Raw genomic sequence first — 24,826 nt, 5'->3', positions numbered from 1 at the left:
CATTTATTATGGCAAATTTCCAGCAGATGGCACTCAAGTTTCTTTTCTAACAAAAGTCAGTAAAATGATTTGAGGAAGAGGTACATTTCTCTGTCTGCACAAAGGTGCCTTAGTGGGTAGTGGGGACCTTGTCTTTCTGAGATCATGCAAGAAAAAGAAAAACCTTCCCCATAACAGAAAGAACCTAGACAATAACTTTGGTGGATGTGGCTTGGGCTCCATCTTGGATCAATATCTATGGTTGGGAATGGTTCATGATTGATCCCTTTAGACATTACAATTTTCCCTGTGGAAACACTCTTCTATGTATAAAATTCCACTGCTGCCTAGGGTATGCCATACTCCACTGAATAGGACTAGTAAGGCATATCCATTTTTCACTCACTGCCTTGGCTGCTGTTAGGTCTTTGGCATTCTGTCCCCAGGAAGCTTTGCCTTGATCATTTCCCTTCATGGCCACAGTAAACAAGAGGACAGCTCATGGAAGGCTGTATTCTTCCAGAAGCCCAGTTGCTATCATTGTTGTACAGAGACCCAGGAATTGCCTTAGAGATGGAGCAACTGAAGGCTTCTAATTGAAGAATTTCTTTAGCAAAGCACATCTTTTCAAGAGCTAGTTGACTGTCAATGTTGAGTTCATTTTAATGGTCTCTGTTGACTTATAACCAACCAGCAGTTTTGTTGATTCATAATATTTGGCTCTAGACTCTGCCTTTGAAATTTATGTCTTCTAGAAACATACCCATAGGACTTTGACGATCCTCCTGTGGCCTTTGTTTAATAAATGCTCCCTTGGCCCCTGCCTCAGGGCAACTGAAGCAATAGGCTGAGCTGGTAAAACAGAGCTCTTCTGCCCTCTGGCCCCTCGTTGCTTCCTAGTTATTTGCACTTGATGAAGGGAAAAATTACTGCCTTTTCTTTGGGGCAAGTGCACAGCAGGAGCTGTTTTGGAAAAGTCTGAGTGGTCAGGCCTTTCCCATTTCTAGGTTAGTCCTGGGTATCCCCTCTCCTTGATGGTGAAATAACTTCACTGTAGGACACAGAATTCATCTCTAACAGTTTTGCAGGCAGCATGCTTTTCTGATCCTTAGCAGCTTTGGATCAGTGGCTACATATAGATAAGGCCTCTGTTTTAACAGCACTATATATCTATCTTCTTATTTCCTATCCATTTTAAGAAATGCCAGCTTGGATTGAGGCTTATTTTCCTTTCAAGGGGCCTAAGGCCATAAGAAGTATCCAGTGTGCTCGTTTCTTTTTTTTTTCTTTCAAATTTTAATCATTTATTAAAGCAATTGTTTTATCAGTCATTTTTCTGGTATGGATATAAACGAAGTCCCCATAGCATCTCTTGACCTCCTGTCAGTGTTCTATTGATACATTCTAGTTTTAAAGTTTTTTAAATTGAAGTCTAGTTGATTTATAATATCATATTAGTTTAAGGTGTATACAATAGTACTCAATATTTTTATAGATTTAAAAAATAATTTAAAATTTTATATTTTACCATTTAAATTTATTATAAAATATTGATTATATTCCCTGTGCTGTACCATATATCCTTGTTGTTTATTTATTTTATACATAGCAGTTTGTACTTCTTAATCCCCTACCTCTATCTTGCCCCCTTCCTTACTGGTAACCACTAGTTTGTTCTCTGTATCTGTGAGTCTGTTTCTGTTTTGTTCTATTCATTCGTTTATTTTTCAGATTCTATCTATAAGTGACATCATACAGTATTTGTCTTTCTCTGTCTGACTTCTTTCATTAAAGCATAATACCCTTCAGGTCTCTCCAAGTTTTTGCAAATGGCAAGATTTCAGTCTTTTTTATGGCTGAGTCTTATTTATTATTTTTCTACCAAACCACCAAAATATTATTGTCTGTCTGCCAAGATACAGCAGGTAATAGTTAATATTTACTTTGTTTTCATGTAAGAATTGCCATCTTTCCAGCTGGGAGTAGTGTCATTCTGACTTCCTCTACCTCATCAACTAAACCCAGTCTACATTTAATACTAATTTCTGTAGTAATTAGTAATCTTTGTATTGCTAGTGTGAGAAACTCAAGTGTAAGTAGCCTAAGGGAAAAAAAAAGGAGGAGGAAGAAATTATTGGAAGGATCTTGGGTCACTCACTTAAGAGCTACAGAGAGAGGCAACTCTGAAAACTTCTGTGGCTGCAACTGGGGAATTGACTGTCTCCTATTCCAGCTTCTCTCTGTTGGCTTCATGTGACAACAATGTTTACCTTTTCAAGGCACCTCCATTGTGTTTTCATTAGTGGCTCTTACCACATCCCACTTAGCACCGAGGGCACGCATTTCTCCACAACCCCTTCAGTATTCACTGTTTGAAGAATTTTTGCTGATGGCCATTCTGACTGGTGTGAGCTGATACGCTTTTGTAATTTGGATTTGCATGTCTTTAATAATTCGTAATGTTCAGTATTTTTCCACACCTTTTTCTTTTGTGCTAAAGAAAAAAGGGTGAGTAAAATATACCTCTTGAAACTGTCTTCTTTAAAGGTTGCCCTCTTTTGAATTTACTGGTGGATTTTCGACCCCAGGATTTTTTTTGAGGGCAGGTGTAATTTACAGGCCTGCCATGATTGTGAATATTTAGTGACCATTAACACTGGGTTTAAAGCTGCTGTTGTGGGAAACGGCCACAAGGCGGCAGCATTTCTCCATTCCCAAATCTGGTTACTAGGGCAGCAGAGCCTTTCTGGAAGTTGAGTTCCCAGGTTGTAAATTAGAATGGAATATGTCAGGAAAACCCCCCATAAGTTTATGTCTCATTACTTCTTGTTCATTGTTTTTAAGTTTCTTAATCAAGGTAATGAATATTGTTTGTCCTGGGTGTACACAGTCTGGTTCATTTGTACATTTTATATATATATATATATTCATACACAGATCCTATTCCCATGTAAATTATTACAGTGTTCTCTGTGGAAATGTGTTCACTGCAGCAGTATTACAAGAGCCAAGACATGGAAGCAACGAAAAAATCCATCAAGAGGTGAGTGGACAAAGAAGAACTGGTACATGTACAGATGGAAATATTAGCTAGGGAAAAAAATGAAACAAGGCCATTTGCAGCACCGTAGATGAGTGTAGAGGTAATCACGCAAACGGTACTAAGTCAGAAAGCGAAAGACACATATCCTATAATATCACTTATAGGTGTTAGCTAAAAATTGATATCAATGAAGATATTTCCAGAGAAAGGCAATCACAGATTCATTAAACAAACTTATTGTTCACCAAATGGAAAGGTGTGAGGATTGGATACATTAGGATACTGGGGTTAACAGAGATATAGAAAAACATGTGAAATATATAATCGCCAAAGACCTACGGAATACCAAGAGAAGAGTACTCAACATTGTGTCATAACCTACATGGGAAAATGAGCCGAAGAAGAATAGATATATGTGTAAAAGAACCATATCTTGCACACCTAGAACAAACAAAACATTGCAATCAAATTTGCTCTGATAAAAAATAAAAATTATATTAATAAAAAAACAAGAAGTAATGAGACATACACTTAAGGGGCTTTTTGCTGGCACATTGCATTGTAATTTACAACCAGAAAACGACTGCCATTAAAGCTCTGTTGCCCTAGTAACAAGATTTGGTAAATGAGAACTGCTGCTGCCTTGTGGCCATTTCACACAACAGCAGCTTGAAACCCAGCGCTAATGGTCACTTAATATTCAAAATAATGGCAGGCGTCTCAATGACACCTGCCCGCAAAAAAATCTTGGGGTCATAAATCGACCAAAAAATTCAAAACGTGTCAACGTTTCAAGAAGACAAGTTCAAGAGGCATATTTTACGCACATTGTCTTTTCTTTTTTCTTTTGTTTAAGGAAAAAAAAAGGGCATGGAAAAATGCTCAACATCAGGAATTAATAAAGCCATGCAAATCCAATGTAGAAAAACGTTCGCCTCACAGCCGCCAGAATGATCATCAGCAAAAAAGTCTTCAAAGAATAAATGCTGAAGGGGTTTTAGAGAACTGTGTACCCTTCTAGCTGCTGGTGAGATGTAAAGTGGTAAGAGCCAATAATGAGAACAGAAAGGAGTTGCGTTTAAAAGTAAAAATTGAGCTACAAGTCAATGCAGCAGGCCCACCACTGGGCCTCTCACCTGAGAAGACCAGAATCGAGAAGACACAGGCTGCAACAGCTGCACTGCAGCCTTATTCACAATAGCCAAGACATGGAAGTAACCAAACTGTCCATCAACAGATGAATGGCTAAAGAAGAAGTGGTCCATGTACACAGTGGAATACTAGCCATGGAAAACAATGAAACACTGCTCTTTGAGGCACCATAGATGAGCCTAGAGATAATCACAGAACATGAGGTAAGTCGGAAAGCAGAAGACATATACCCTTTGATATCACTCATAGGTGTTATCTAACAACGGACACAGATGAACATATTGCCACAGAGAAAGACACTCACAGACTTAGAAAACAAACTATGCTCATCTAAAAGGAAAGGTGGGGGAAATGGATAAATTAAGATTAGGGTTACCATACGTATACAAATACCTATCAAAGACATATAACAAAAAGACTGACCATATAGCAAGGGAGGTCTATGGAACACTCTGTAATAATTTACATGGGAAGAGGATCTGTACATGAATAGACATATATAATGTACAAATGAACCAGACTGTGTACACCTAGGACAAACAATATTCTAATCATTACCCCGATTTAAAAAATTAAAACAACGAACAAGAAGTAATAAGACATAAACTCATGGGGGTTTTTCCTGGCACATTCCATTCTAATTTACAACCTAGGAACAGGACTTCCAGAAAGGCTCTGCTGCCCTAGCAACCAGATTTGGGAATGGAGAAATGCTGCCGCCTTGTGGCCGTTTCCCACAACAGCAGCTTTAAACCCAGTGCTAATGGTCACTAAATATTCACAATCATGGCAGGCCTGTAAATGACACCTGCCCTCAAAAAGAAATCCTGGGGTCGAAAATCCACCAAAAAATTCAAAAGGGGGCAACCTTCCATGTAGAAAACTTCAAGGGGTATAATGTACCCACACTTTTTTTCTTTTTCTTTTTTTAATAGAAAAGAAAAAGGTGTGGGAAAATGCTGAACATTAGGAATTACTGAAGACATGCAAATCCAAATTACAAAAACCTATCAGCTCACACCATTCAGAATGGCCATCGGCAAAAATTCTGCAAACAATGAATGCTGAAGGAGTTGTGGAGAAATGCCCACACTTGGTGCTAAGTGGGATATGGTAAGAGCCACTAATGAAAACACAGTGGAGATGCCTTGAAAACGTAAACATCGAGGTATCATTCAATCAGGCATACACACTGCTGGGCCTATCACCTGAGGAGATGAGAATCAGAAATACAACAGGTTGGCAAACCTGTACTCCAGCAATATTTACCATAGCCAACACTTGGAAGCAACGAAATGTGCATCAACAGAGGAATGCAGAAAGAAGTGGTCCGTGTACACAATGGAATAGTACTCCATTAAAAAATATAAATTCAATTTCAAAAACATACATAAGTAAGGAGACATAAGCTTTTGAGGGTTTATCCGGGAACATTCCACTCTAATTTATAACTGAGGAAGACCACCGGCAGGAAGGTCTGTTTCCCTAGTTACCAGAGTGGGGACGCAGAAATGCTGCCGCCCTCTGGTCGTTACCTGCAACAGCAGCTTGAAAACCTGTGCTAATTGTCACTTCATATGCACAAGTACTGGAAGGCTCTAAATGAAACCTGCCCTCAACATGTCTTGAGAGAGGTATTGGACCAAATATTTCAAAATGTGACACATCCAGAAAAGAATTTGATGAGGTAAGCTGTACACGCAGTTTGAAGAAAAAAAGGACATCCCTGAAAGCTCAACTTCAGGGGTTTATGAGATGCATGCAAGTCCAACCACAAACAGGTATCAGCTCACACCAGTCAGAATAACCATCAGCAAAAACACTACAAACAATAAATGCTCAAGGGGTTGTGGAGAAGTGCATAACCTCAACTTTAAGTGGGACTTAACCTGGTAAGAGCCAATAATGAGAACAGAACAGAGGTGCCTTTACAAGGTAAACATTGAGCAACGAGATGATCCAGCAGGCCCACTCCTGGGCCTATAACCTAAGAAGACAGAATTGGAAAGACACAGGCAGGCAAATGTGCACTGCAGCAGTATTACAATAGCCAAGACATGGAAGCAACGAAAAAGTCCATCAACAGATGAGTGGACAAAGAAGAACTGGAACATGTACAGATGGAATATTAGCCAAGGGAAAAAATGAAACAAGGCCATTTGCAGCACCATAGGTGAGTCTAGAGGTAATCACGCAAACGGTACTAAGAAAGTGAAAGACACATATACTGTAATATCACTTCAGGTGTTAGCTAAAAATTGATACCAATGAAGATATTTCCACAGAGAAAGGCAATCACAGATTCAATAGACAGACTTGTGGCTCACCAATGGAAAGGTGTGAGGATTGTATACATTAGGAAATCGGGTTTAACAGAGCTATACAAACACAGGTGAAAGGTATAATCACCAAAGACCTACGGAATACCAAGAGAAGAGTACTCAACATTGTGTCATAAGCTACATGGGAAAAGGATCCAAGAAGAATACATATATGTTTCTGTGTAAAAGAGCCACATCTTTCACACCTACAACAAGCAAAACATTGTAATCAAACTTGCTGTGATAAAAAATAAAAATTAAATTAAAAAACGAACAAGAAGTAGTGAGACACAAACTTAAGGGGCTTTTTCCTGGCACACTCCATTCTAATTTACAACCTAGAACACGACTTCCATGGAGGCTCTGTTGCCCTAGTAACCACATTTGGTAAAGGAGAACTGCTGCCGCCTTGTCGCTGTTTCTCAAAACAGCAGCTTTAAACCCAGCGCTAATGGTCACTGGATATTCAAAATAATTGTAGGCCTGTAAATGACACCTGCCCTCAAAACAAATCCTTGGGTCGTAAATTGAGGAAAAAAACCTCAAAAGACGTGCACATTTCAAAACGACAATTTCAAGAGGCATATTTTATGCACATTTTGTCTTCTCTTTCTTTTTTTGTTAAAAAAAAAGGGCATGGAAAAATGCTCAACATCAGGAATTAATAAAGCCATGCAAATCCAGTCTACAAAAACGTTCACCCACAGTCATCAGAATGACCATCAGCAAAAAAGTCTACAAAGAGTAAATGCTGAAGGGGTTTTAGAGAACTCTGTACCCTCTAGCTGCTACTGGGATGTAACCTGGTAACAGCCAGTAGTGTGAACAGAATGGAGGTGCGTTTAAAGGTACAAATTGAGCTACCATGTGATCGGGTAGGCCAATTAATGGGCCTATCACCTTAGTAGCACAAAATCAAAAAGACACAGGCTGGCCATCCTGCACTGCAGCAACATGTACCATAGCCAAGACTTGGAAGAAACCGAAATGTCCATCAACAGAACAATGCACCAAGAAGAAGGGGTCCATGTACACAATGGAATATTAGCCACGGAAAAGCATGGAATACTGCTGTTGGCACCACCATAGAAGGATCTAGAGATAATCACCCAAAATGAAGTACCAAAGAAACCGAAAGATAGATATCCTATGACATTACTTATAGTTGTTACCTAAAAATTGATACCCATGAAATCATTTCCAAGAGAAGGCCACGCATAGATTCAGAAAACCAACTTATGTTTAACCAAATGGAAAGGTGTAAGGAATGTATGAATTTGGATATGGGGCTTAACAGACATGTACTCATACATATGAAATATGTAATCACAAAATACCTAAGGAATACCAAGAGAGGTCGACTCAACACTCTGTAATAACCTACACGGGAAGGATCCAAAGATGAATAGACCGATACATAGATATAATGAACCAGATTCTGTACACCTAGAACACACACATTTTAATCAAATTTGCTCTGATAATAAATAATTAAATTTTAAAAAACGCACAAGAAGTAAGGAGATATAAGCTCTTGGGGGTTTGCCCTGGCACATTGCACTCTAATTTGCAGCCTACTAACACAATTTCCAGGAAGGCTCTGTTGCAGAAAAACCCAGAGTTGGAAATGGAGAAATGCTGCCGCCTTGTGGCCATTTCCCGCAAGAGCGGCTTTAAACGCATAGCTATGGGTCACTTAACATTCACAAGGACTCAGGGCTCTAAAAGACACCTGCCCTCAAAAAACGTCCTGAGCTAGGCAATGGCCAAAAAAATTCAAAGCAGGCATATGTGTCAGAGAGAGAGTATGAAGAGGTAAGTTTTACTCACTCTTTTTCAAAAAAAAAGGAAAATGGATAAAAGCTCAACATCAGGAATTCTTAGACTCATCTAACCTACAAAAAGGTTTCAACTCACACAAGTCAACTACCATCAGCAAAAAGTCTACAAACAATAAATGCTGAAGGCGTTTTAGAGAACTCTGTACCCTCTAGCTGCTCGTGAGATGTAAAGTGGTAACAGCCAAAGATGAGAACTGAAAGGAGCTGCGTTTAAAAGTGAAAACTGAGACACCATTCCATCCAGCCGGCACACTGCTGAGCCTCTCACCTGAGAAGAGCAGAGTCGAGAAGACACAGGCTGCAACAGCTGCACTGCCCGAATTTTCACAATAGCCAAGACACGGAAGCAACCAAAATGTCCATCAACAGATGAATGGATAAGAAGAACTGGTCCATGTACACAGTGGAATATTAGCCATGGAAAACAATGAAACACTGCTCTTTGAGGCACCATAGATGAGCCTAGAGATAATCACAGAACATGAGGTAAGTCGGAAAGCAAAAGACATATCGTATGACATCACTTATAGGTGTTATCTAACAACTGACACAAATGAACATATTTCCACAAAGAAAGACACTCAGACTTAGAAAACAAACTAAGCTTATGTAAAATGAAAGGTGGGGGAAATGGATAAATTAAGATTAGGGTTACCATGTGTACAAATACATATTAAATACATGTATCAAACAGACCGACCATATAACAAGGGAGGTCACCAGAACACCCTGCAATAATTTACATGGGAAGACAATCTGTACAAGAATATATATAAAACGTACAAATGAACCAGATTGTGTACCACTAGGACGAACAATATTCTAATCATTACCCCGATTAAAAAAATTAAAACAGCGAACAAGAAGTACTGTGACATAAACTTCTGGAGTTTTTTCCTGGCACATTCCATTCTAATTTACAACCTGGGAACAGGACTTCCAGAAAGACTCTGCTGCCCTAGTAACCAGATTTGGGAATGGAGAAATGCTGCCGCCTTGTGGCCGTTTTCCACAACAGCAGCTTTAAACCCAGTACTAAGGGTCACTAAATATTCACATTCATTGCAGGCGTGTAAATGACACCTGCCCTCAAAAAAAAATCCTGAGGTCGAAAATCGACCAAAACAATCGAAAGAGGGCAGGCTTCCAAGAGGAAAATTTCAAGAGGTTTATTGTACTGAGAGTTTTTTTCTGTTTTTTAACAGAATAAAAAAAGGCATGGAAAAATGCTGAACATTAGGAATTATTAAAGACATGCAAAAACAAATTACAAAAACCTATCCACACTCACACCAGTCAGAATGGCCATCAGCAAAAATTCTACAAACAATAAATGCTGAAGGGTTTGTGGAGAAATGCGTACTCTCGGTTCTGAATGGGATGTGGTAAGAGCCACTAATGAAAACGCAATGGAGTTGCCTTGAAAGGGTAAACATTGAGCTACCATTCCATCAAGCATCCCCTGTACTGGGCCTATCGCCTAAGAGGATGAGAATCAAAAAGACACAGGCTGGCAATCCTGTACTCCAGCAATATTTACTATTGCCAACACTTGGAAACAACGAAAATGTCCATCAACAGAGGAATGCCTAAAGAAGTGGTCCATGTACACAATAGAATATTACTCCAATAAAAAATATTAATTCATGGTTTCCCTGGTTGTGCAGTGGTTGAGAGTCCACCTGCCGATGCAGGGGACATGGGTTCATGCCTCGGTCGGTGAAGATCTCACATGCCGCAGAGCGACTAGGCCTGCGATCCATGGCCTCTGAGCCTGCGCATCTGGAGCCTGTGCTCCAGGATGGGAGAGGACAAAACAGTGAGAGGCCCGCGAACCGCAAAGAACAAAACAAAACAAAACAAATATATATATATATATTCACTTTAAAACACAAACATAAGTAAGGAGACATATGCTTTTGGGGGTTTATACGGGCACATTCCACTCTAATTTATAACCGAGGAACAACACTGGCAGGAAGGTCTGTTTCACTAGTTACCAGAGTGGGGATGCAGAAATGCTGCCACCCTCTGGCCGTTACCTGCAACAGCAGCTTGAAAACCTGTGCTAATTGTCACTTCATATGCACAAGTACTAGAGGGCTGTAAATGAAACCTGCCCTCAAAATGTCTTGAGGGAGGTAATGGCCAAAATATTTCAAAATGTGGCACATACTTCCAGAAAAGTATTTGAAGAGCTAAGCTGTACATGCAGTTTGAAGAAAACAACGACATGCCTGAAAGCTCAATTTCAAGGGATTATGAGACGCATGCAATCCAACCACAAACAGGTATCAGCTCACACCAGTCAGAAGAACCATCAGCAAAAAACTACAAACAATGAATGCTGAAGGCGTTGTGGAGAAGTGCATACCCTCAACGTTAAGTGGGACTTAACAAGAGCCACTAATGAGAACAGAATGGAGGTGACTTTACAAGGTAAACACTGAGCTACGATATGATCCAGCAGGCCCACTCCTGGGCCTATAACCTAAGAAGACAGAATTGGAAAGACATGGGCAGGCAAATCTGCACTGCAGCAGTATTACAACAGCCAAGACATGGAAGCAACCAAAAAGTCCATCAACAGATGCGTGGACAAAGAAGAACTGGAACATGTACAGATGGAATATTAGCCAAGGGAAAAAATGAAACAATGCAATTTGCAGCACCATAGGTGAGTCTAGAGGTAATCACGCAACTTGTAGTAAGCCAGAAAGCGAAAGACACATATCCTATGATATCACTTGTAGGTGTTACCTAAAAATTGATATCACTGAAGATATTTCCACAGAGAAAAGCAATCACAGATTCAATAGACAGACTTATGGTTCACCAATGGAAAGGTGTGAGGATTGTATACATTAGGAAATTGGGTTTAACAGAGATATAGAAACACAGGTGAAATGTATAATCACCGAAGACCTATGGAATACCAAGAGAAGACTACTCAATATTGTGTCATAACCTACATGAGAAAAGGATCCAAAGAAGAATAGATATATGTATATATGTAAAAGAACCACATCTTGCACACCTAGAACAACCAAAACATTGTAATCAAACTTGCTGTGATAAAAAATAAAAATTAAATTAAAAAACGAACAAGAAGTAGTGAGACATAAACTTAAGGGGCTTTTTCCTGGCACATTCCATTCTAATTTACAACCTAGAACACGACTTCCATGGAGGCTCTGTTGCCCTAGTAACCACATTTGGTAAAGGAGAACTGCTGCCGCCTTGTGGCCGTTTCTCAAAACAGCAGCTTTAAACCCAGCGCTAATGGTCACTGGATATTCAAAATAATTGCAGGCCTGTAAATGACACCTACCCTCTTAACAAATCCTTGGGTCGTAAATCGAGCTAAAGACTCAAAAAGACATGCACATTTCAAAACGACAATTTCAAGAGGCATATTTTATGCACATTTTGTCTTCTCTTTCTTTTTTTTTTTGTAAAATAGGGATGGAAAAATGCTTAACATCAGGAATTAATAAAGCCGTGCAAATCCAATCTACAAAAACGTTCACCTCACAGCCGTCAGAATGATCATCAGCTAAAAAGTCTACAAATAATAAATGCTGAAAGTGTTTTAGAGAACTGCGTACCCTCTAGCTGCTCATGAGATGTAAAGTGGTAACAGCGAATACTGAGAACAGAAAGGAGCTGCGTTTAAAAGTAAAAATTGAGCCACCATTCTATCCAGCAGGCCCACCACTGAGCCTCTCACCTGAGAAGACCAGAGTCGACTAGACACAGGCTGCAAAAGCTGCACTGAAGGAATTTTCACAATATCCAAGACACAGAAGGAACCAAAATGTCCATCAACGGATGGATAAGAAGAACTGGTCCATGTACACAGGGGAATATTAGCCATGGAAAACAATGAAACACTGCTCTTTGAAGCACCATAGATGAGCCTAGAGATAATCACAGAACATGAGGTAAGTCAGAAAGCAAAAGACATATCATATGACATCACTTATAGGCGTTATCTATCAACTGTCACAAATGAACATACTTCCACAGAGAAAACACTCTCAGACTTAGAAAACAAACTATGCTTATGTAAAATGAAAGGTTGGGGGAATGGATAAATTAAGATTAGGGTTACCATTTGTGTACAAATACATGTTAAATACATATATCAAAAAGACCGACCATATAGCAAGGGAGGTCCATGGAACACTCTGCAATAATTTACATGGGAAGAGGATCTGTACATGAATAAATAAATATATATATATATAATATACAAATGAACCAGACTGTGTACACCTAGGACAAACAATATTCTAATCATTACCCCGATTAAAAAAATTAAAGCAACAAACAAGAAATAATGTGACATAAACTTATGGGGGTTTCTCCTGGCACATTCCATTCTAATTTACAACCTGGGAACAGGACTTCCATTGAAGCTCTGCTGCCCTAGTAACCAGATTTGGGAATGGATCAATGCTGCCACCTTGTGGCCGTTTCCCACAACAGCAGTTTTATACCCAGTGCTAATGGTCACTAAATATTCACACTAATTGCAGGCCTGTAAATGACACCTGCCCTCTAAAAAAAAAAAAAGCCTGGGGTTGTTAAACAACCAAGAAGTCAAAAGACGTCCACATTTGAAGAACACAGTTTCAAGAGGCATATTTAACGCACCATTTGTCATTTCCTTCTTTTTTGTTTAAAAAAAAGGGGGTATGAAAAAATTCTGAACATCAAGAATTAATATAGCCATGCAAATCCAGTCTACAAAAACATTCACCTCACAGCCATCAGAATGATCTTCAGGAAAAAGTCTACAAAGAATGAATGCTGAAGGGGTTTTAGTGAACTGTGTACCCTCTACCCTCTGGAGGGATGTAAACTGATAACAGTCAGTAGTGAGAACATAATAGACATACGTTTAAAGGTAAAAATTGAGCTACCTTGTGATCTGGTAGGCCCACTGATGGGCCTATCACCTGAGTAGACAAGAAAAAAGAAGACACAGGCTGGCAATCCTTCAATGCAGCAACATGTACCATAGCCAAGACTTGGAAGAAACCAAAATGTCCATCAACAGAACAATGCACAACGAAGAAGTGGTCCATATACACATGGAATATTAGCCATGGAAAAGAATGAAACAGTGCCGTTTGCACCACCATAGAAGGACCTAGAGATAAACACCCAATTTGAAGTAGGGAGGAAACCGAAAAACAGATATCTAATAATATCACTTATAGGTGTTACCTAAAAATTAATACCCATGAAATTATTTCCAAGAGAAGGACACGCATAGATTAAGAAAACAAAATTATGTTCAACCAAATGGAAAAGTGTAAGGAATGGATGAATTAGGATATGAAGGTTAACAGACATGTACTAATACATATGAAATATATATCACAAAATACCTATGCAATACCAAGAGAGGTCTACTCAACACCCTGTAATAACCTACATGGGAAAGGATCCAAAGATGAATAGTTAGATACATAGATATAATGAATCATATTCTGTTTACCTAAAACAAACAACATTTTTATCAAATTTGCTCTGATAATAAATAAAAATTAAATTTAAAAAACAAAGAAGTAAGGAGATATAAGCTCTTGGGGGTTTGCCCTGGCACATTCCACTCTAACTTGCAGCCTACTAACACGATTTCCAGGAAGGCTCTGTTGCCCCCAAACCCAGAGCTGGAAATGGAGAAATGCTGCTGCTTTGTTGCCGTTTCCTGGAAGAGCAGCTTTAAACCCACAGCTAACGGTCACTTAACATTCACAAAGGGCTTCCCTGGTGGCACAATGGTTGAGAGTCCGCCTGCCGGTGCAGGGGACAAGGGTTTGTGCCCCGGTCCGGGAAGATCCCACATGCCGCAGAGCGGCTGGACCCATGAGCCATGGCCACTGAGCCTGCGCGACTGGAGTCTGTGCTCCACAACGGGAGAGGCCACAACAGTGAGAGGCCTGCGTATCGCAAAAAAACAAAACAAAAAACATTCGCAAGGACTCAGGGCTGTAAATCACACCAGCCCTCAATAAATGTCCTGAGTTAGGGAATGGCCAAAAAAATTCACAACTGGCAAATTTTTCAAAAAGATAGTATGAAGAGGTAAGTTTTAGACACTCTTTTTTTTAAAAACAGGGAAATGGATAAAAGCTCAACATCAGGAATTATTAGACTCATGCAAATCTAATCATTGAAAAGGTTTCAACTCACATCAGTCAAATGACCATCGGCAAAATGTCTACAAACAATAAATGCTGAAGGTGTTTTAGAGAACTGTGTACTCTCTAGCTGCTGGTGAGATGTAAAATGGTAAGAGGCAGTAATGAGAACAGAAAGGAGCTGCATTTAAAGTAAAAATCGAGATGCCATTCGATCCAGCACTCCCACCACTGGGCCTATCACCTAAGAGCCAAATCAAGAAGACACAGACTGACAAAGTTGTACTGCAGCAATATTCATAATAGCCAAGACATGGAAGCAGCCAAAATGTCAATCAACAGATGAATGGACAAAGAAGAAGTGTTACATGTACCTAATGGAAGATTAGCTTTCGAAAAAAATGAACAACGCCGTTTTCATGACTACATGCGAGTGTAGAAATAATCATATTAAGTCAAAAGTTTATGATATATAACCTATGATATAATTTATAGATGTTTTCTTAAGTTTCCGACAAGGAACATATTTCCAATGGAAAAGACACTCAGAGACGTATAAAACAAACGAATGGCTAACCAAAATGAAAGGTGGGAGGATGGATAAATTAGGATTATGGCTTTTACATACACTAATGCATGTTATATGTATATAAACATATAGCATATAAAATATATAAATTATATAATCACTGATACATATAAGTTATATAATCACCAAACACCTACCAAGTACCAAGGGAGGTCTACTCAACACTCTGTAATAACCTACATGGTAACAGGATACAAAGATGAACAGATATATGTATGAAAAATTGATCAGAATCGGTACACCCAGAGAATCACAATACTCTAATAAAATTTACTCCAATAAAAAACATAAAATAAATTTAATAAACAAACATAAGTAGGAGACATAAGCTTTTGGGAGTTTGTCCTGGAACATTCCACTACAATTTGCAACCCAGGAACACAACTTCCAGGAAGGCTCTCCTGCCCTTGTAACCAAAGCTGGGAATGTAGAAATCTGCCGCCTTGTGGCCAATTCCCGCAACAGCAGCTTTAATCCCAGTGCTATTAGTCACTTAATATTCACAAGGACTGCAGGGCTTTAAATGACACCTGCCCTCAAAAAATATATCCTGCGATCAGGAATGGACATTAATATGCAAAACAGTAGAAAATCTGGAGACGACAATTTCAAGAGGTAAATTTCCTCACAGTGTTTTTTTTTTTACAGGACATGAAAAAATGTTCAACATCAAGAATTATTAGGGGGCTTCCCTGGTGGCACAGTGGTTGAGAGTCCGCCTGCCGATTCAGGGGACACGGGTTCATGTCCCGGTCCAGGAAGATCCCACATGCCGCGGAGCGGCTACGCCCATGAGCCATGGCCGCTGAGCCTGCGCGTCTGGAGCCTGTGCTCCGCAACGGGAGAGGCCACAACAGTGAGAAGACAGCGTACCGCAAAAAAAAAAAAAAAAAAAGAAAGAAAAAAGAATTATTAGGGACATACAAATTTAAACTACAAAAAGGTATCACCTCACAATAGTCTGAATGGCCATCAGAAAAAAATGTCTGCAAACAATAAATGCTGAATGGGTTTCCGAGAATGGATACCCTCCTATGCTGTTGCTGGGATGTAAACTGGTAACAGCTACTAATCAGAACAGAATGAAGGTGCCTTTAAAAGGTAACAATTGAGCTACTATGTGAAACTGCCCAACCACTAATGGGCCTGTAACCTGAGAACACCACAATTCAGAAAGACACAGGTAGCCAAAAGTACTCTTCAGCGATACTTACAATAGCCAGACATGGATGCAAGCAAAATGTCCATGTACAGATGAATGGAGAAAGAAGAAGTGGTACATGTACCCAATTGAATATTAGCCGTGGAAAAGATGAAACAATCCCTTCTGCAGCACCACTGACGAACTAGGGGTAATTGTACTACGTAAAGTAAATCACAAAAAGACAAATATCCGATGATATCATTTACTAGTGTTATCTAAAAATTGATACCTATGAACATATTTCCACTGCAAAAAACCCATACAGACTTTGAAAAGGTGAAATGGAAAAATTAGGATGTTGTGGTTAACATGCATTTAATAATTCATATAAAATATATAATCAAGAAGGACCTACTAGATGCCAAGGGAGGTCTACTCAACTCTCTAATGACCAACATGGGAATGAATCTAAACCTGATTAGATATATGTATACCTATGAATGAACCAGATTCTGTACACCTAGAACAAACACAACATTGTAATCAAATTTACTCTGATAAGAAATAAAAATTAAATTAAACAAGAAGTAATGTGACACAAGATTTTGGGTATTTGTCCTGGCACTCTAATTTACACTGTATTTACAACCTAGGAAGAGGAGTTCCACTAAGCCTCTGTTTTCCCTAGCAATCAAGTTGAGTATAAATAAATTCTGCTGCCTTGTTGCCCTTTCCTGCAACTGCAACTTTAAAAACAATGCTTATGGGTACTTAATATTCACAAGGACTGTTGGGCTGTAAATGACACCCACAATCAGGAAACGTCCAGGTGTAGATACGCAAAATAAATTCCAAAGGAACAGACTTTCCAGATCCTATTTCAACAGGTAAATTTTACACTGTTTAAAAGAAAAGCACTTGAAAAGATGCTCTAATTCCTGTATTATTAGCGTCATGGAAATCAAAACTACAATGAAGGATCACTTCCCATGAGTAAGAATAGCCATCATTGAAAAGTCTACAAACAATAAATGCTTGAGAGGTTGTAGCAAAAGGGAACCCTCCTATGCTGATGTTGGGATCTAACGTGGTAACAGCCACTACAAATAACAGTATGGAGGTGCCTTTACAAGGTAAAATTAGAGGTACCATATGATCCAGCAGTCCCACTCCCAGGCATATAACAGGAGAAAACCAGAATTGGAAAACACACATGCACCCATATGTGTACCGCAGCACAATTTACAATGTCTAAGACATGGAAGCAACCGAAATATCCATCAGCAGATGGATGAAGAAGTGGTACATGTTCACAGTGAAATATTACTCAGAAATGAAAAAGAATGAAGGAATGCCATTTGCAGCATCATGGATAGAATTAGAGATAATCATACTAAGTGAGGTAAGTCAGAAAGAGAAAGTCAAATATCATATGATACTACTTATAGCTGAAATTTAAAAATTGATACCAATGAACTAATTTACAAGAGAGAAACAGGGATGTTCCGGGTGGTCCAACGGTTAAGAATCTGAGCTTCCAATTCAGGGGGCATGGGTTCTATCCCTGGTGTTGGGAGAACTAATATCACACATGCCTCGCAGTACAGCCAAAAAAATAAAAAATAAAATAAGAGAGAGAGAAACAGACTCACAGACTTAGAAAACAAACTTATGGTTACCCAGTGAGAAAGGTGCGTGGAAGGAATAAATCAGGAGGCTGGGAAAATATTTACACACTAATACATATAACATAGGTGATCAACAAGGATCTACTGTATGACAAAGGGAAGTCTACTCAACACTCTCTCATAGCCCATATGGGAAAAGAATCTGAAGATGAATAGACATATGATATACATAACTGAACTAGATTCTGTACACCTACCACAAACAGAATGTTTTAAATCAAGCTTTACTCCAATAAAAAAGAAGAATTAAATTAAAACAAAAACAAGAAGTAACAAAACAGAAGATTTTGGATGTTTGTTCTGCCACAGCCCACACTAATTTACAATCCAGGAGCCCGTCTTCCACAGTGGGTCTGGTTACCCAGGTAACCAGAGAGGGACATGAAGGAAATTACTGCATGTGCCCATTCTAACAACAGCAACTTTAAAACATGTGTTTACAGGCACTTAATATTCACAAGGATTGCCAGGGTGTAAATGACACCTGCCCTTAACAAATGTCTTGTGGTAGTTACCAAACAGAAATTCAAAATAGACTTTCAAAAAGCCAATGTCAACTGTAACTTTTACTCACAGTGTTTTTTTAAAAAAAACACATGCAAAGATGCTTAACATCTCGATTCATTAGACACAGGCAAATCAAAACTACAACAAGGTATCACCTTGCACAGTCAGAATGGCCATCATCAAAAAGTTTACATGCCATAAATGCTGGAGAGGACATGGAGAAAAGGGAACCCTCCTATGCTGTTGGTGAGATGTAAGCTAGCAACAGCCACTATAAAGCACAGTATGGAGATGCCTTTAAAAAGTAAAAATAGGGGCTTCCCTGGTGGCGCAGTGGTTGAGAGTCCGCCTGCCGATGCAGGGGACACAGGTTCGTGCCCCGGTCCGGGAGGATCCCACATGCCGCGGAGCGGCTGGGTTCGTGAGCCATGGTCGCTGAGCCTGTGCTCCGCAACGGGAGAGGCCACAGCGGTGAGAGGCCCGTGTACCACAAAAAAAAAAAAAAAAAAAAAAGTAAAAATAGAGCTTACCATATCATCCAGCAGTCCTACTTCTTCTGGGCGTACATCTGCAGAAAGCCAGAATTCAAAAAGACAAATGCACCCAAACCCAAACATGCACTGCAGCACTATTTACAATAGCCAAGACATGGAGGCTACCAAAATGTCCATCAACAGATGAATGGATAATGAAGAAGTGGTACATGTACACAATCAAATATTACTCAGAAGTGAAAAAGCATGGTCATCTCTAGGTCCATTCCTGTTGCTGCAAATGGCATTATTTCATTCTAAGTGAAGTAAATCAGATAGAAAAAGACAAATATCATATGATATCACTTATAGTGGAATCTTAAAAAATGATAGAAATGAACAAATTTATAAAACAGAAACAAACCAATAGATTTCAGATATAATTCAGGCAGAAAAATTTATAAATCTGTTACCAATCACTAAATGTCAACCTGAAAAATTTAAGCAATAAATAACATTGTAAAGGTATTAATTCTCCCCCAAATTAACCTATACCAGGCATTAGCAAACTAAACCTGGAGAACACATCCAGCCTATCATCTTCTTTTGTAAATTAAATGGAATGAATGACCCACAAGAAAACCCATAATGAGACGTCACATCACACCTCTCAACATGGCTATTGTTCCAAAGTCTACAAATATGAAATGTTGTTCATGACATGGAGAAGGGATTCCTAGTACACTGTTGGTGAGATTGTAAATTAGTACACCCACTATGAAAAGAATATGGAGGTCCTGAAAAAAGCTAAAAGTAGAACTATGATATTAGCCAACAATTCACTGCTTGGTATATGTCCAAAGAAAATGAAGACACCAATTTGACAAGACACATGCATCCCAATGTTCATAGCAGCATTATTTGCAATTGCCAACATATGGAAGCAAACTAAATGTCCATCAACAGATAAGTGGATAAGGAAGATGTGGTATGTATACACAATAGACTATTACTCAGCCATTAAAAAGGATCAAATTCTGCCATTTGCAACAACATGGATAGGCCTAGAATATTTATACCTCCTTAAATAAGTTAGAGAAAAACAAATACTCTATGTTCTCACTTCTCTGTAGAATCTAAAAATGCAAGAAAGCAATGTATATAACAAAACAGAAATAGACTCACAGAGAACAAATTAGTGGTTACTGGTGGAGCAAGTGAAGGGGAGAGGGAAAGACAGTAGTTGGTTTCTCTAAATCCAATAGCCCTATGGATGAAATAAACAAACAAGGATATATAGTACACCACAGGGAAATATAGTCATTATTTTGTAATCACTTTAGTGGAGCATGATCTATAAAAATAGTCAATCCATATATTGTACCCCCGAGACTAATGTAGTATTGTAAATCAACTATACTTCAATTTAAATAATCCACAGGGTGGCTGAATGGATTAAAGAAAGTTCAACTATACTGTGTACAAGACATTCATGTTAACTTCTAATCCATATATAGCATAAAATTGAATGATTGGAAAAAATTACTCCATGAAAATGATACTTGTCAGACTCATCTATTATCAGGCAAAAAAGACTTGAAGTCAAACCTCTCAAAGGAAAGAAGGTTATCATATAATGATAAATGGATTAATTCATCAAGAAATCATGACAATTATAAATATGTATTTATCCAGCTTTGGAGCCTCTCAACATATAAAGAATATATTAACCCACGTGAAGGGGAAAATGTGCAGAAATAAAATAATGGTAAGAAACATCGATACCCAACTTTCAACACCGTATAGATCATCCAGACAGAATATCGATCAGGAAACACTGAACTTGAACACACACTTGATATCAAATGAAGCTAACATACATCTACAGTATATTCCACTGAACAGCAGCAAACTTTCCATTCTTCTGAAGTACACATAGAACATTGCCTAGGGTATGTCCTATGTTAAGCCAGAAAACAAATCTTCAAAAATCCAAGAATATTGAAATCATATCAAAGATCATTCACAAACACAATGATATGAAAGTGAAATTCAATATTAAAAAGAATAATTGAAAATTCAAGAACTCTTAGAAATTGAACAATAAGCTTCTGGGGGCTTCCCTGGTGGCGCAGTGGTTGAGAATCCACCTGCTAATGCAGGGGACATGGGTTCGAGCCCTGGTCTGGGAAGATCCCACATGCCACGGAGCAACTAAGCCCGTGTGCAACAACTACTGAGCTCGTGCTCTAGAGCCCATGAGCCACAACTACTGAGCCCATGTGCCACAACTATGGAAGCCCACATGCCTATAGCCCATGCTCCACAATGAGAGAAGCCACTGCAATGAGAAGCCTGTGCCCTGCAACAAAGAGTAGCCCCCACTCTCCACAACTAGAGAAATCCTGTGCACAGAAATGAACACCCAGCACAGCCAAAAATAAATAAATAAAATGAATAAATGTATATTAAAAAATAAGCTCCTGAATAGCCAATGCATACAGGAATAAATCAAAAGGGAAATTTAAAAGAAATCTTAAAGCAAACAAAATTGGAAACACAAAATACCTAAATTTATGGAATACAGGAAGAAGACTGCAATTCAAAGAGTTATGTTTACAGTAATAAATACATATATTTTCAAAGAATTCTTGAGAGGGGATCAAAATGATAGAATAGGAAGGTACTGAGCTCCCCTCCTGCCATGGACACACCCAAATTAAAACAACTTACATGGAAATTATCCCTGAAGACTAGCAGGGAACATTTTCCACAACTAAAGATATAAGGAAGGAGAAACCACAAGGCAGGTAGGAGGACTGGAAACACAGTCTAATTGGAACCCACACGTGGAGCACAGTGACCCACAGCTGGAAGATATCACAATTGCATAGGTCCTCCACATGGAGGGAAGGGTCTGAGCCTGGCATCAGGCTGCTCAGCCCAGGATTCCTGCACTGGAAGAAAAGAACACAGCAGGTCTGGCTTTGAAAACCTGCAGGGCTTAATTTCAGGAAAGCTGGAGACTAAAGAAAACTGAGACTTTGCTCTCATAGGGCACACACAAATCTCACATGTTCTCAGTCCCTGTGCAGAGGCAGTAGTGTGAAAGACACCTGTGTCAGACCCACTTGCTAATCTTGGAGAGCTTCTTGGAAAGGCAAGAGGCAGCTGGGACTCCCGCTAGGAACTGAGACATTGGCAAGCAACATTTTAGAGTCTTCCCTGGAACTGATTAGAATCAGGGGCCTGCCCCATTTACCAAACATGCCCATAGCACTCCTGCACCAGAAGGCCTCACAACGGACACACTGGGGGCCTACTCTGTCCACCTGTGCACCTGCAGTACCACACAGCCACCCATAATGGAGGGCTTCCTTGGCTATCAGCACACTCACAGCAATCACATACTACACGGGCTCACAGCCATTTAGGCCAGGGTCCAACACCGCCTACCAGCTTGTCTACAGCAGTTGGCCCTGCTGTAAGAGAAAGGTGTGTGCAGCCCACACAGGGGACATGCCTGGAGCATGTGGCTCTGCTGGCCAGAGGACAATGTGCTACTGGGCCCTATCAGTCATCTCCTATATAAGGCCACTTCTTTGAGACCGGGGAATGTAACAACCTGAACCTAATGAATAGAAATGCACAGAGAATTAGGAAACATAAGGAAATAGAGGAATATGTTACAAATGAAATAACAAGACACGACATCAGAAAAAGAACTGAATAAAACAGGGATAAGCATTCTACCTGATAAAAAAAAGTGTTCACAGTAATGATTATAAAGATGCTCAACCAAGTCAGGAGAAGAACAGATGGACATAGTGAGAATTTCAACAAAGAGTAATATGTCATATGTCAAAAAGAACCAAAGAGTGAACAATACAATAAAAGAGATTAAACACACAAACACACACACACACACGAGAGAAGCCACATTATATTATATGATACAGAAGAATAAGTCAGTGAAATGGAAAACAGAGTAATGAAAATCACCCAAACTGAATAGCACAAAGAAAAAACAACTAAGACTATAGGTAAAGAGACCTCTGGGACAACATCAAGAATATTAACATGAACATTGCAGGGGGCCCAGAACGAGGAGAAGAGAGAAACAGGCAGAGAACTTATTAGACAATATACTAACTGATAACTTTCCTAACCTGGGGAAGGAAACACACTTCCAGATCCAGGAAGCACAGAGTCCCAAACAAGATGAAGACAAACAGGTCCACATCAAGACATATTATAAAGTGCCAATAATTTTAAAATTTAAAGAGGGATCACAGAAGCAGTGAAATAAAAGGGTCTAGTTATGTTCAAGGTATTCCCATAAGACTGTCAGAAGACTTCTCAGCGGAATTTGCAGACTAGGAAGGAATGATAGGGTATATTCAGTGGGCTAAAAAGAAAAAGTCTACAACAGGAATATTCTACCAGCAAGATTATGATTCAGAATGGAAGGAGAGGGCTTCCCTGATGGCACAGTGGTTGAAAATCTGCCTGCCAATGTAAGGGACATGGGTTCAATCCCTGATCCAGGAAGATCTCACATGCCACAGAGCAACTAAGCCTGTGAGCCACAACTACTGAGCCTGTGCTCTAGAGCCCATGAACCACAACTACTGAGCCCACGAGCCACAACTACTGAAGCCTGAGCACCTAGTCCATGTTCCACAACAAGAAGAGCCACCGCAATGAGAAGCCTGTGTACCACAACGAAGAGTAGCCTCCACTTGCCACAACTAGAGAAAAGACCACGCACTGCAATGAACACCTAATGCAGCCAAAAATAAATAAATGGATAAACTTATGGAAAAAAAAGGAATTGAAGGAGAGATCAAGTTTCCCAGACTAACAAATCTAAAAGAGTTCATCACTAATAAACCAGCCTTATACACAATATTGAAGGAATTTACTTAAGGTTAAAAGAAGTCTCACTAATTATTGATAGTAACAAGATAACAAACAAAAGTAAAAAATCTCACTGCAAAGTATACATAGAGTAAGGGTAGTAGATCAAACATTTATTAAGCTTCTGTAAAGAATATAAGACAATAGTAGTATGATTTTTTTTTAAAAAAGAGAGGGCCCAAATAAATTAGAAATGAAAGCAATGATGTTACAACAGACACCACAGAAATACAAAGTATCCTAAGATACACACAGGGTAACTCAGGGCTCAGACTGGACAGAGCCCTCTCTCCAGTCCCCTGTACATGAGTTACAGGAGCCTCAGGAACTGAGGAGGGGGTACCTGAGGGGAGGCACAAGACAGAAGATGTTAGGCATTAAAATGGCTGTATTTATGTTAAACGTGCCTGAACTACATTCACATGAGATGGTTTTGTCCTGTATGTACATCGGCACCTTTAGTCTGCACTGCAGATCATTGGCTTCACCACCTCCACTGACACCATTAGCTTCACCTGCTGTGGACCGTCTCCTATAGGATTTCCATAACCACAAAGCATCGAAGCTTCACAGGACCCAGAGTCTGTGAGACTCCACTCAGAGTCTCAATTGCACTCAGAGCTGTAGTGTCACAACAGAGACTCCACTCTTGGAGGGCACACAACAGTACTGTGCACATCAGGACCCAAGGGAAGGAGCAGTGATGCCATAGGAGACTGAGCAGACCTACCTGCTAGTTTTAGAGGGTCTCCTGCTGAGGCAGGGGGTGGCTCTGGCTCACCATGGGGACAAGGACAATGGGAGCAGGGAGCAGAAGTTCTGGGAAGTCCTCCTTGGCGTGAGCCCTTCTAGAGTCCACCATTAACCCCACCAAAGAACAAGGTAGGCTCCAGTGCTGGGTCACCTCAGGCCAAACAACCAACAGAGAGGGAACTCAGCCCCATGCATCAGCAGACAAGTGGATTAAAGTTTTATTGAGCTCTGCCCACCAAAGCAACACCCAGCTCTACCCAC

The 24,826-nt window shown here is 39.6% G+C and overlaps 1 long non-coding RNA gene across 1 annotated transcript in view; it reads left to right on the top strand.

Moving 5' to 3' along the window:
- LOC136793553 (uncharacterized) overlaps window positions 1–11,872 on the top strand; it is a 69,093-nt gene extending 57,221 nt beyond the window's left edge. Inside the window, exon 3 of the long non-coding RNA XR_010838960.1 lies at window positions 11,800–11,872. This is a non-coding gene — a long non-coding RNA (uncharacterized lncRNA). The remainder of the gene's footprint in view (window positions 1–11,799) is intronic.
- The last annotated feature ends 12,954 nt before the right edge of the window (window positions 11,873–24,826 follow it).

The sequence above is a fragment of the Kogia breviceps genome, chromosome 2 (genome assembly GCF_026419965.1).
Source record: "Kogia breviceps isolate mKogBre1 chromosome 2, mKogBre1 haplotype 1, whole genome shotgun sequence".
In the NCBI taxonomy this organism is placed as follows: domain Eukaryota; kingdom Metazoa; phylum Chordata; class Mammalia; order Artiodactyla; family Physeteridae; genus Kogia; species Kogia breviceps.
This window is presented reverse-complemented; position numbering and strand designations above follow the sequence as displayed.